A 13,885-nucleotide genomic window follows, 5' to 3' on the forward strand; every position below is an offset into this window, starting at 1 on the left:
GCACAGTACTCAGCCCGTCTCCCTGTCTATAGGGAACAGGAAAAAGAGAAACTACAGGGACATAGTTCACCATAGCACAAGGACAAGGGGAACAAGGCCACATTCAAACGGGGTAGAGAGGAAGAGGAGTCAAAACAGAAACATAGATCAGGCCCCTGCAAACACAAGTATTGTTGGGCAACACAGCGATGACAGATCCCCTTTTGTCCCTAAAACACAGCCATGCAATCGTGGCCCAATACATCCAAAATGACTGCAGCCCTGACATTTATGACTCCTCCTAGGAGTCAAATTCAGCAACACCCAACCCTGAAGTCCTAGCTTAGTTCCCACCCCAGGAACCTGGGTCACAAGAGTCAGAAATTCCCTGAAGGTTTGAGTAACATCAAACCTGCCACCTTCCTCCTCCTCATAGAGGAAGGTTCAAGTATGCACCTCTCTATCTCCAGAGCGTGCTGAAAAGTCCCATGGAGCAGGATATCCTCGAGCAGACCTACCCAGCCAGTTCTCCCCTCCCCTGCAGCCCTTGGAGGATGTTCTTCCATGGGAAGTTCCCCTTCACCCAGGGAAGGGAGCACATTTTGCCTTCTGCAGTCTACCTATGATCTGGATTCATGTCTCACACCCAGCCAGAGAATCCCTGATGTGACAGCTCAGGGAAATCAAATGAAGTGCCAATCCTATTTCATTTTTTCAGTAAAATAACCCCCATATGGGAGAAAACACAGTTTCCCCAGACATCTGCCACACATTCCAGAAAAATGCATTACAGGCATGCCACTAAGTGTGAAATAGATTTTTAAAAGTTAAAAAGCTATTGGATATTTAAAGGATGTGTGACATATCACAATATGCTGGAAATGCATTTTAAAGAAATAACAGCACCTCAAAGATAGTGTGGAGGAATGCAATCAATTCTGTGCTTTGAAAAAAAAAATCCCGGGTTATGGAGGAAGGTTTTTTTGAAGTACCTACTTTAATAGTTAATTATTGTATTGTAGAGGAAACTTGAGGCTTCAGTGAGAGCTGAACTATATGGTAGAAGGCTATATGCAGCTACACTGATAACACTAATTTTAATTAATCCTACCCCAAACTCTTCTCCCTTCCCACACCCAGTCTCATTTGCTTAGAGCTTCATCTGAATGGCAGCTTGAGCTGAAACTTCCATAGCAGGTATAACTACATTTTTTTTTTTTGGTGGAAAACTAAGTTGAATTTCAACAGTTGCAAAGAAAAAAAGTTGTTTTGTCTGTGCAGAAGCATTCAAGAGGGTTTTTTGACTAGCATTTGTCACTGGATGCTCTGAAACACTGGTTTCGCACTGGGCAGCAGGGTAGCCTCTGAGACCTCTTTTGCTCATCCTGTAACAACCCATCCAAACAGAGATAAATTAGCAGCTGCCATGGGCAAAAAAAAAAAGTGCTTTGAATATGCTCAGGAGATACTGTTTTGATATGCCTCAATCCAAGAAATTAAGACACAATTAAGGATGAATGTGGAACCTCAGGTTCTTCCTCTCCACAATGCCTTTACAACACCATCTTTCACTGCATACTTATACCTTTTTTTTCCACAGGAATCCCGCATCCACAGGATGAGATAGCCTTCAGTGAAGACAGTGATGCACCACCTATTTAGCCAATGGGTCTTACAGAAATTTCCTGACAGCAGGGAAATAGAAACAAGCGGAATTGTAGCAAGCAGGCTCTGGGGCAGGGAGATCACTTCGCCCCACCAACCTTACATGTGAGGCTCCCATCCCACCCCTTCTCACTGCAGCCTGAGCCCTCCAGCCCTGCCAGCTGGCTTCCACTCAGGCTCACTGCCCCAGCCTTTGCCTTCTCAGCCAGCTTCTTCCCATCCAGACCCTCACCTCCCTCACCCCGGTTACCTGTCCCTCCATTAGCCTTGCCCAGCCCACCCAGTCCCCTCTCCAGGTTGTTCACTCATGCCATCACTCCCCAGTCCCTCCCCTCTGGTGGGCAGATATCTGGTGGATAAGCTTTCCCTGAGCTCCCTGCTGGCTACCTGACCCTCTGGACTTATTTTCCTCCTGGGCTTCTTGGTCCCCCATTCCAGTATCCTTCCCAGGCTTTTTGCCTGGTCCCTGTCTCCCAGACCTCAAATTAAAATTTCATTAAGGGATAAAAAGAGCATTACAATGGGAAAAGTTGGGCAGCTTTAGAAAACCATGTTACCGCCTCATGTAACAAGGAAAATTAAGTCTTCCATTTCTTTGCTTCTGTTTGTCTGCATGGCTCATATGAACCGTGTGACTTCAGGGATCCCACTGGGAAGAAGATGAAGGAAAAACATTACTCAGCACCCAGCAAGGAAGAAACCATGTATTATCAGGAGGTCACCCATGTAGGGAAAGACAACAGGGTCAACCTATAAGAAATAGAAACTAGTAGGCTGTAGCATCAGACAAACAAAAAGCTACAAGGAAACAACGAGAAGACTGCTGCATCCAACAGCTTTTCCTATATAAAACAAGTGGGCTACCATCTAGGGCCCCCTCCAGTCACTAAAATCCCATTTCCAAAGAGGGTTCCAGATAGGAAGACAAGAGCAGTTGCCAGCACAGAGGCTGCTAAACAGTGGGTCAACAAGTATGGAGAAGACAGGAGCAAACTCCAAGGTAGGGAAGGATCCTACTCCATCAAGGAAATTAATCAGAAATGAGGCACAGGGAAAGAAAAAAAGCAAGCAAAAGAATTGCCTTGAGGAAAAAATAACATCCTTCATTAAGAAATATCACAGTTGGCCAGCAGCACTGAACATCAGGCGGTACCACAAAGACAATATATTATTACTGTTGCACTTCTACGAGCGTGTCTTTTTTAATATAATTCACTTATGACACAAACACTTTCAAGGCCTGGCCTGAATCTCACATATGGACAAAGCAGAGCCTGCCAGATTCACCCACGACACCAGGAGACTTACTCAAAGCAACAATTACATCACAAGTTAGTAAATATATGAGCAAAAACAATGACAAAAATTGTAATACATCACAAAGCATACTTTTCTCAAATATGTTTTAGCTTAATTATTGATAACAATGCTTGTTAACAATGCCCACTAGCCAGCTGGTAAATAACCTGTAGTACATTTTGTAGAAAATATGGGCATTGTATTCATAGGGGGACTTATTGCCGCACCAGAGTACCAAGTTCTTGGCTGAGAAGCAAGATGCAGGATACAGGTAAATGTTGGAAGCATCCTTTTGGGATGTTTGAATGATGGGGCAAGGCAGATTTGCCAAGTACACCTTTCACGGTGTTTTAGTGTTCTCCCAAATAATAAGCAGGGCTTGGAAGGCAAGCAGAGATTTTGGATCTCTGACTTGAGACACTGTCAACCTTTGCATGGAAGAAAATATTTCTCCACTCTCAAATATTGAGCTCCTGCCTCTTCCATGCCATGAAACAGAACAGCTGCTGTTTGCTACAAACTGCCTGTTTCGATAGGGAGGTTAATATTTTACCATGTGTTTTCTTTCCATTCCTTCCCTTCTTGCCTGTTGAGGCAAATCTCATAGCTAGCATTACAAGCACTGAATTCAGCAGCTTTCTCCTGGATGAATTTGTACTGATGTTAGTCCTTTTCATCTGTGACTCTAAGAACTGAAATCCCACAAGAGGTATATTTGGTTCACTCTGCCTCTCAGGACATCTAGTTACTTCAAGCTACAAGCAACCTGAGAGCCCTTGTGGTATTTCAGCATCTATGATACTCTGAGGAGGCAGCGAGAAACAAAACAGAGTTATTAAAGTCAAGGTGAAACAGCTCTCAAAGGTTTGGGGGTCAGGAACAAGGCTGAGACAGCAGGGTTGGTTCAACTTTTCTAAACAAACCCTTGAGCACCTTGCCCAGCTTTCAAAAGCTGGGGCACAGGGCCAGAAGACCATGGCCACACAGCTCCCAGCCAGCATGCTGAGCTCGCATCTGTCTGCATCTGCCTACAAGAGCCAGCCTTGGTGAGCAGGGATTAGCAGGGAGCTGGCTACCACCCAGAGGGGACCAGGGCCAGCTGCTCCAGCAGCAAATCCCACCTGAGCTGGTCCAGGGGATGCCCACCTGCTAGTACCCTGCCCCACAGAGAAGGGCCTTGTCCCTGCTCCCAGGGTGGCTGCACCCTTTGTACCCTGCCATCCATCGCAGTCCTACTGCAATCAGCGTAGTGCTCCTGCACACTGACAGCTCAGGAGGGGGATGTCAGAGATGCCACTCACACGTTGGAGGGTACAGGGGGAATAGGTGCTGACCTAGCCAGGGAATAATGCTTTAGATAGGAATGGAAGCACCCTGTGAGGATGAGGAGGGTGAAGAGGCAACAATCTCACCCCACCACAGCCACCAAGCTTGGGTCACCGCTTCAGATATCACCACGCTTCCAGCCAGCCAGCCTTGCCTCTCACCAAGATCACCTGATTTCCCATTGCCCTCACTCCTCACCTTGATTCCTCACTCTGTCCCCTCCACTCTGCCCCCTTCCTGTCCTCCCATAGCCCTATAAGGTCCTTCCACTGTGGGTACCCACAGACAGGGGAAACCCACTCTTTTCACAGGTAAACGCTACACAGCTCTGTAGAGCCCTGGCCTTTTCTTTGCTTATAACTAAGCCAATGAGTTATGCCCCCTGCTTAAATCCTACCTTCAGACCTTCCCTTCCCTTTAGCTCCTGACCATTCCCCCCAGGAAGTCTGTTGTCCATGATACTGGCTAAGAAGGGCACATTACAGAAAGAGCCAATTCAAGGGCGGCAGCAATCAACGGAGACAGGCTGCTAGCAGCAAAACCCAGGAATGACAGCAAGGGAAGGAAAAAAAAATGAGAGGGAAAAAATGACAGACTGCCACAGATGGAGAAAGGAGAGGGGAGAGACAGGGTGGCTAGTCACAGGAGAGGCTGCTGGAGAAGCTGCAGGGACTCAGCAGCTCCAAGTCACACTCAAGGAGGGGGAGCGACAGCAGCTTTTATAGACTTGAGCACAGTAGGCGATGATGAGGGGAGACCGGGGGAGAAAAAACTAAAGGAAGAAAGGATAAGCAAAGAGTATGGTTTTGTATCATTAGCGAGGACAGATTTCTCTTTCCTCTGGGATGAGTTGCAGTACATAAGCATAAATGGCACCATTGTCTCGGGGGACAGATGGTCACCCACATCACAGCTCTGTGCATCCCCCATCCCACCCGAGGGAGCTGCTCCCCTCCCCTGATCTGCACGGATACAACAGGCAGGGACAGGCATCCTTCAGGTAGGAAGGTCAGGCTAAGCTCTCCATCACCACCAGCTGACCCTGCAGTCAGGGCTTGGCAGGTGAAAGCTGTTACAACCACAGCACTGCACTCAAACTCCAGCCCCCAGACCACCCAACCCATCCAAACACCTATGCAGGCCTTCCAGCAGGAAGGTTACACCACCATCACACCACCTCCTTACTCATCAATAAAGATCAAGCACTCATGCTGATTCTCTCAGATCTATCGGCCACCTTTGATACCATTGATTACAAGGATTTGTTGAGATGCCTGCCAAGCTCAGCAGGGATTTGCAGCATGATGCTGGAGTAGCTCTTCCCAACCTAGATAACCTCCAGTTATCACTTTCCATCAGCTTCTGTCTTACATCTTCATAATCACACTTCATCTCTTCTTTTACAAGTCAAGCTGCACTCTTATCTGCCTTCCTTGCTCATCTCAGCCTCCTTCGCTAGCTGCTGGTTACAACTCTGCTGTACTCTCCAGCCCAAATAAAAAACATCCCCCTTGGCTAGCCTGTCCTCTCCTCTGAAGCTTTTCCTGAAGTGATCTCTGCTCATTTCAGCAGCGGAGCCCAGAGCACCCCTCCAGGGAGGGAAGGGAGGTAGGGCAGTGGAGCCAGCAGCATCCCCTCCCTGATGGAGGAGCATGGCTGACGTGAGGCAGCACAGTGCAAATCCATGGCCCAAGGAACAGCAGCGACAGAGATGAGGACAAGCCCAATCCACTAACCAGATCCAAACCTTTTAACAGCCTGGTGGCACTTCCCACCACTGCTCAGCTCTCCACCAGCAAGAGGCTGCAAACCCCATTTCAGAGAAGCACACTTCAAACAGGACCTCCTTTCCCCCTGCCTCATGACAGTCAGTGAAGCACAGGAGAGGTGGTGGCATGGAGATGTGTGAGGGACTTGGGGAAGGGGCTGGCCAAGGTGTGCTGGATCAACCAGAACCAGTGGGCAAAGTGAGCATAGGACATAAGTGGGTGAAAACTTGAGCCTGGTCCATCTTACACCAGGCTGCAGCCTTCCTACACCTTTCATCTTCCAATAGACAGTTTCTCTTTAGGACTATAAAGATCTTCCCAGCTTAAGAGGCTGACAGCTTGGCAGACTCTTTGCTCCTGTTCTCTCCATAGGTCTGAAATGGGCCAAATTTTTCACAGTCTTTCCTCTTAACCATCCTGGGACCAGCTGCAGGCCATTTGCTGCAGAAGAGCTGCAACTCTGTTAACTCCTCACCTGAAGCAGCTCCTGTCAAGTATTATGCTCACAACACACAGCAAATTCAGCTGACTGCAGGCCCTTTCCCATGGTCTGGGGTGGGAAGAGTGTCAAGTCCTCAAATAGGCAGCTGGTCAATTTGTTAGTGGTTAATTGCATTATTTAATTCACATTGTTATGACAGAACATGCAATTAGAGGTCTGGTCAGAGTATTTTATAGGTCTTAAACTCAAAATGAGTGTTTTTATTGCCCTTTCTGTTTCTCCAAGAGCCCCCTCTGGCTCCCTCATGCACCCTGCTCCAGTGCTCAAGAAGGCTGAAAAAGGCAAACTGACCATTTTTCAGAGAGTAAATGGTTCTCATCTCCAAGGCAAAATATATTCCAGTGAATAAACACAATATGCTCCAGCAGGGTTTTTCAGCATTTGTTTCGGTTCAGCAACACACTTTGCAGAAGGATGGGGAGGTCTCCCAAGGCAGGCACTGCTACCATCCCCACACTGGGCAGAGCACATAGTCCCTCTCCTCTGGCTTGACACTACCAGGTACCCCCCCAGGCTGGCACAAACCACACTGTCTGTGCTGCATAACACTGTACTACTATATGACAAGACAAGACCAATCTTCCCAACATAGCCTGAAGAGCAACGGCTGGTGCAAATAGGTCTGTTTTCACTAGGTATAGCAGAACAACACTGATTTACAGCAGACAAGGATGTGACTTTCATCCTCTACTCTCTCCCCACACCTTCCACACTCATTTATCAGAAATCCAGGGAACATACTGAGATACCTCATAAAAAGCTGTTGCAGTAAGAGTCCTAGCCCCACTTTCCTGAAGCACCAGGGCACGGAACATTAGCAGGTCTTTTATTGCTTTTGGCACATATTGGAGAAACAGAGCAGCACAACATATACACAGAAAAAAAAATACCCCTCTCCTAAACCAGTGTCCTCTCACTATTTTGCAGTTAGCCCTTCCTCCAACAGTAGGAATCTATCCTTCAGTAACAGGGGAAAAATCCTCAGAGCTTTGCATGAAGACCCTAAGAATTTTTTCAGCCTTATTTCTGATTGTTAGACCCTATGAACATTAAAGCTTCAGACAGTCAGAGCTCTGGTTTTGTTTGTGCTGTTGTCCTGCTTCATTTCCAAACCATGGTCTTTGACTTCTCACTATAAAAAACCTCCAGAGAATAAGCTAAAGGGATGGGAGGCAGTGAGATATCCTGTCTCAGCATTTGTGCTTAGATACACAGGGCCAGCTTGCAAGCCAGCCAAATTTAGACCTCATCCCTTTACATCTGCCCACTTGCCTGGAATTGCGTACATCTTGCATACACACAACCCAGCCAATTTCTTACAGATCGCAAGCATGCAAATCCCCTTCAAACACATCCATCCCTTGTGTGCTACTAATGACAACGCATGAGTTTAAATTCCATTTACACCACATCTGACTGTGCAAATGATCCCTCTAAACTTCCCATCGTAAACTTGCACATCAAACGACCCACACTAATGACACTCCCTTGTCACTAGTTTTGCAGAGGCAGCTTCCTTCCCAACTGCTTGTGCAGGTCCTGAGCACTATCATGCCCCCACTGCCACCTGCCTCTGCCTACCAACCACAACCAGGAACAGGGTTTCTATCCCAGGAAAGAAGCTGGAATTTACAGGACTACTTTTTCCCAATCCAGAGGCCAGGTGGATGGTGTGCCTTTCCCTCCCACCACAAAACTACAATTGCCTGATATTTCATTATGGAAGCACTAAAAAGTTCAGACTGCACCATTTCCAAAACCAAACCTGCTCCCTGCATTCCCCTTTGCCTCCCTCCATAGCATCTGGGAAACCAAACAGCATAGCAATCCCAAAGACACCCCAGGATGCTAGCCTGCAATCCCTGCAGCCCACTATCCAGAAACTCACTCTTTAGCAAAGAAGAAAAAATAGGCACCTCTAGAGAGCGACTTTGCCCTCCAAAGGGAGGGGTTAAGTTAAGCATGACAAATTTCCCACTACAGATGGCCATCTGTCAAATATCTATAGAAAGATCCTGGATGCCTGGTTTTCAGAGAGGTAGAGTTAGATGGGGCAAAGCCCAGCCGTTTTCCCAAGAGAAGAATTAACAGGGAAATTAAGGGTCAGTTTACAAGCATAGGAAACAACTGGTTTTAAAGCTCATATTCTTAACACAGAAGGGGAGGAGAGTAGTTGAGAATAGATTGGTCCTGGGGAGATGGCCCTGTTGGCCCAGTGCATGCATTGCCTTCAAATATTAATCAAGTTTATGGACAATTGGTTTATTAAAAGTCACCCTTATTTGCTAATAGCAAACTTCATTCCACCAGTAGGGAGCTTGGCAGAGTGGCAGAAAACCCAGCAGGACCTAAAAGCAGGCTTGCCCCCTTTTAAAACTTGAAAAGCATTTGGCACATGCCCAGGGGAACACCAATGCCACCAACCCCACATGTCCACAGAAGACCTCTGGATCAGCTCAGTTTCCCATGCAACAGGAGCAACTGTAAAGTTCATTTAGCATGGTGTGGAGTGCAGAGAGGTTAGATAACCTCTTACGGAAAAAAAAAATCATCTTGCACTTGTTGGATCTTGGGTATACAGATATATCTGTTGGCTGGAAGGAGGTCTACAGAGCTGTGTGATCAACAGAAATCAATCCATTCCTAAAGGGCACAGCAGCAACATCTTCCTGATTACCTAGAATGATAAAAAGCTATCACAAATCATTAAATAAGTGCCAGGCTCTTCACCTGTCTTCTGAGCTAGATTTGCAAAGAGAGACAGGAGAGATCTGTCTTTAAAATGGAGAAGCAGGATTAACACATGCATTTTAGTGTTTTCCAGGTATGCACATAAAAGCTGATACTGCTGACCCCAAGAGTGGAAAGCCATGATCCCTAGGACCTCAAGAATGATGAATGCTGCTTAAAATTCATAAGCCACTCAGTTTTTTATATATTATTACACCTTCTGGTCCATTTCCAAGCATTTGTCTACATACCAGAGAGGCAGGAACCTTTTTTTATTTATATACACACACAAATAAATGTACACATGTAAAAAGAAAAGTAAACCTCATCAGAGGATTACAGGAGCTCAGGCCTTAAGACAGACATCAACTATTACAAGACTTACAATAAATTTGCAGTTTGCATTTATCAATTAACTACATCCAGTTGTTATGAAGACTGCATCCAGGATTTACCAGTACACAAGGAAACAGCTTAAGGCAGAAACAAGTACAACATGCTACAGAATCTGCACATAAAATTTCACTCACACAAAACCAAATTGCCCAAACTGGTATTTGACCAGGGCATAACACATAACACACCTATTCACCCAAAGCTTATTAATGAGCAAAAGATTTGTCAGCGCCTCGGCCATGTCCGTTACCTGAAAAGCAGTGGGTTTGGCAGCACAGGGTCCCCATGCACCATGGCATCACCTGCTCAGCAACACCAAGAGAAGTACGAACTACCAATCCACACACACCTCACTGTCTTTGCTCCTCCAGCATTTAGTTTGCCACTCTGCTCCCATAGGGCAGTGCCAGCATGAAACACCACTATTGTCATTGACAATCATCCTACACCCAGTTGGCTTGTACATAAACGATATCTGTGGCACCAGGCAGGGAGGAGGTGGGGAATAAATCTGTAGGTTTTCCTAGTTCCCCATCAATATGTCCAAGGCCAGTCCTGTTTTCTTGTGCACCAAGCACATAACCCAAGCCTATACAGCTGCCAGTACAAGTTATAGGAAAGGTACCCCTAGAAGTGTGGTAGGACTTTCAGGGACAGGTACAATGGCAAAGCTCCTGCTTGGAGGATCTTTAAAGCTAATGAGCTACAAGGCAGGTCCTCAGTACACACAAGCAGTCATACTAGCATCGAGAAGCCACGCTGCTCTGTACCCTATAAAACACAGCTCCTGGTACTAAAAATTAGTGTATATAAGTGTGTATATAAGCTTTTGCACAACTGGGACCTGACTCGCTGCTCCTACACCACTGAAATCAACTGGAAACGCAACACTTTACTGCCTGAGAGCAAACTGAAGCCTAAATGGCCAACACACTTCACAAATGAGGGAAGGGGGCTGGAATACAACAAAAAGCAAGAAAATGACACAGTAGTGAACTGCAGAGCCTACCTTATTACTGCTACAGTTTTAACATTGATTTTTTTTTAATGGCACACTTCACTCTTGCTCTCGTGGTCATGTCAATATTATAGATATGACAGCAAAGGGAGGTCTGTGCCTCCTGGAAAGAGTTTCTTTTAAAGAAAGGCTCAAAGGACAAACCAAATCTATTGCATTTGACCCTAGGGATGGATGAAGTGTAACATCTTTAAGGAACCCCAAGTAGTCAAACAGCAATGCAGACATCCAGGCATCTCTCTCATAATCTTCTCATCAGTGCATCAGGATCCATTTGTGAGGCACCATGTGGCATGCCCCTTATTTAGTCCCAAACACTTTATAAATTCGTAAGATGAATGCTACACAGTTGTTTTGGAAACGTGTTTTCACACTTTTCACCCTATTTCACCTGCAAGCTCTACTTTAAATCCTATTTGACATGGAGTTCAGGTTTCATAAAAGGAAAAAAAAAAATCTTACAGCATCTCTCATAACCATATCTCAAATATTGACTGCAACAGCCCCATAGTCTGCAACTCAGAGCAGCCACCCTTCTGCCTGTTCATCAAAACAGAAATCAACCTAAACAAACTGTTTGGCAGGTTGCTCACATGCTGTATCACACTGGACTCCTTTCCGACAGGCACAATTACCAGGAGCCAAGCCAGGCTCCAGGTGTGCATTGCATTGCGTACCCAGCTGATTACACAGCAGTTACCTGTATCTAACAAGGTTAATCAGTATTAAAAAAAAAAATCTGCTCACCAATAAACTAGGCAACTCAAGCATTCATTCTCACTGTATGTAAAGCCACCCCAGAAACATGTAATCACCTAACTTCAAAGCATCGGGCTCCTTTTCACCACACAGCACAATGGCAAAAAGCACAGTAAATACTCCCTTTGGGGACAAACACCACAAGTTTCACATGGAACATAGTCCCTATCTTAAAAGGGAGTTAGGGTCTACAATTTTTGCAATAACAGCATTACACATTTATACACTAATACACATCCAGAAGCGATTTTAAAGCAGGGATGTAAGTAGTTCTTTCGTCTCTTACTGCACTGCAGCAAAGGAGTATGGCAGTTATTTAATAGCACATGACAAAATTACAGGACCGCTCATGGAAGGAAAAATAATCTTCATGGGAAGGGGATTTAAGTAGGTAGAATGCAATTACCTAAATTGAAATTTGGTGGTTAATGACCTTGTGCTTACAAAAATTGCTACATAGTCCTTAACAATCAGAGCTTCCATTTTAAGTCTCATTGACAGTACTTCCGTAACAGTGATCATGAAGCTCTGGCCTAGTAGAAAGTCAATGAGAAGATTAACAGGCTTTAATTAATGCCCCATCTTTTTTGCTAAGTCTTCAGGAAAGGCCAGGTGTTGCCCTATGGCAGGGACTCAGAAGTCTTAGAAGACACTTTGACTTTCATAGAAGCATCCTTTACAAAGGGGCTCATTCCCCGCCAGGGATGAGACCACAGTGAGTAATCTGCTGCCAGGCCATGAAACTGTACCATCTCCATGGTGCTATCAAAAAGAAAAAAAAAAATGATACCAAGAACCTGCAAAAAAACCTTCAGGGTGCAGAAGCTATCCCTCATTCAAAATAAATTGTGGGAACTACTTACTGCATGACCCATTCAAAATGAGGACCACAGGGGTGGGGCAGAATCAAAGGAGGAGACAAATCCTCTCCACATAGCCTCTGCTTTTCAGAAAATCTCCTAACTTCACACAGCTGAGCTGAAATCACAGGTCTTAAACAACCCTTTCAAAAGTTTTCCAGCAGCCCCAACATTGCCCTTAACCCCATGTCCCATGTAGCCAGGTGTAATGTCAGCAACAGGAGATTGCATAAGGCTTTTTCCTTCCTTCTATAGCTTCTACTATGAAAAAGTCCTTTTTGGAGTCAAATACCACACATGTCTGATGGTTAAAACAAAAGTAACCTTTAAACACCGAGATGGGCATACAGTGCCAAACTCCTTGAATAACACAACTCCAACACCCTAAAACAAGCTCCTTACTATGTACCAAACTGGAAAGACTGTTTTGACTGACTTTGTAGCCAGAAATAGGAAGAGGCACCTCTCTTCTTCCCCCACCCAAGAGCAAATCTTTATCCCAAACCCAGGCTATTACTCTTCTCTCATTTTCTGAATCCAGCCTTTGCATTAAGACATGAATCTTTCACGCTTTACTCCGAGACCACCGCATGCTGGGACAAGATTCCCAGGACATAATAAGTAGTGCAGACACACAGTGATTGAAAAGCAATACATAATTCAATACGAAGATTTAAAATTTTAAGGAGCAGCCCATAGAAAGGAAAGCAGAAAACATAAACCTTCAACAAGTTCTCAGTCGCTATGCTTGAAGCTGCAATGCCTTTTTAAGAGCTTCTGAGCTTTAAGGCAAGAGTTCAAAGCTGAAACCCAAACCTTTTCCTACATTCAAAATTGAAACAAATCTCTAGATTCATCAGCCATCTAAGGTCATCTGTTATTGCTAACAGCACCTCAAGACTTCACCTGGAGTTTCGCTCTTGAAGCTGAAAAGGCTCTTAGAAACATTTTGTGAATCTCTGCTGTGTGCCTGGACACTCAGATTTAATCTAGAAGCCAATGCATCAAAACCATAACAAGCATCCTTATAGATAATACCCACCAAACCAGGAACTAAGAAACTTCCAGGGAGAAAGTACCATCAGTTGAGATTTCCAGCCAGAAAAAGGTTCAAAATAAAACTTCAGACCAACCTCTCTGATGGTTTATCATCTCCTCCACTTCCTTCCCATCTGAAGAGTCTCACAGTCCAAAGAGAAGCAACTGCCCTCCACCTGTTTTTTATATTGGATCAGTCTCAAGAGCCACAGAGGCTGTTGATTCCTAGCAGCCTCAGTGCTAATGAGCTGTGCAGGTGGTCATCATTTGCACTGGGGGGTTGCAGGGGACTCCTTGCAATCAAGGCACTGAGTGTGAATGGTGACACCTGTGTGTGATTGCTGACCTCCCGTGCAAAGAAAGAACGTGCTCATGTCCCAGAGGTCTCCCCCAGGGCATGTGAGGTTCAGCATCAAACTCTGAACAGATTTTCCCATTCGTTCCTGCTTAGGCACCACAACAAGACATTGGCAGGACAGTGGCATGTGCCTGCTGGAAAGGCAAGAGGTCACCTAGGTATCCTTGCAGTCAAGGTCCAGGAGTG

General features: G+C 45.5%; 1 protein-coding gene across 1 annotated transcript in view; it reads right to left on the minus strand.

Annotated features, from left to right (window-relative positions):
* The window catches only part of CACNA1I (calcium voltage-gated channel subunit alpha1 I), a 157,363-nt gene extending 143,880 nt beyond the window's left edge, over positions 1 to 13,483 (minus strand). The window contains exon 1 of the mRNA XM_087765188.1: positions 13,437 to 13,483. The gene's annotated coding sequence lies outside the window, so the exon portion shown is untranslated. The remainder of the gene's footprint in view (positions 1 to 13,436) is intronic.
* Between the last annotated feature and the right edge of the window lie 402 nt (positions 13,484 to 13,885).

The sequence above is a fragment of the Nipponia nippon genome, unplaced genomic scaffold (genome assembly GCF_047370975.1).
Source record: "Nipponia nippon isolate SJK-2023a ecotype South Korea unplaced genomic scaffold, ASM4737097v1 scaffold_3, whole genome shotgun sequence".
In the NCBI taxonomy this organism is placed as follows: Eukaryota; Metazoa; Chordata; class Aves; order Pelecaniformes; family Threskiornithidae; genus Nipponia; species Nipponia nippon.